Source organism: Nanorana parkeri, unplaced genomic scaffold (genome assembly GCF_000935625.1).
Source record: "Nanorana parkeri isolate BGI_ZX_2015 unplaced genomic scaffold, ASM93562v1 scaffold2316, whole genome shotgun sequence".
Taxonomy (NCBI): Eukaryota; Metazoa; Chordata; class Amphibia; order Anura; family Dicroglossidae; genus Nanorana; species Nanorana parkeri.
The window spans coordinates 7,403-7,952 of NW_017308584.1; the positions used below are offsets into that span (position 1 = coordinate 7,403).

A 550-nucleotide genomic window follows, 5' to 3' on the forward strand; every position below is an offset into this window, starting at 1 on the left:
GCGCATTGAAGAACCTGGCCTTGGGGCAGCAGGGAGAGTAAATCCGGCCCTGCCACCATTACCATGCTCTTGGCACTAGAACACACCTATTTGGCTCCTTGTGTTGCTTCTCCCTCCCCCAATCTGAGCTCTGCTGCACAGGGACTGTAAGAGGCTGATATCAGGTATAACTCAGGTGCTTCCAATGCCATTAAAATAAATGTCATGATGTATTAATAAATAGGAAGGTAATATAAGGCCCAAGTCAGGTTTTTATTGCTGCACGGGTACCCGATGGGAAGATTCACATTCTCTAACTGTCCTGGGGGCTAAGGGTGAGTTCAGAATCAGACCAAACCCGGTCTGAGTCTGAGCTTCCCCTGAACTCGGAAGGAAACTTTTTTCCTCATCAGCTGCGGCCAGGGCATTCACCTCCCGCAGCTGCATGTAAGCAAAGGAGCAGGATGCAGTGACGTCATTGCAGGGCAGTTACAACCTTATTAGTTGCCTGAGAAGACCAGGAGAAGGGGAGGAAAGCCAGACAGAAGATGGTAGCCGGCAGAGCTATTAG

General features: G+C 50.0%; 1 protein-coding gene across 1 annotated transcript in view; it reads left to right on the top strand.

Annotated features, from left to right (window-relative positions):
- The window catches only part of LOC108801357 (adhesion G protein-coupled receptor E3-like), a 40,721-nt gene that overhangs the window by 7,197 nt on the left and 32,974 nt on the right, over window positions 1-550 (top strand). The window lies entirely within an intron of this gene.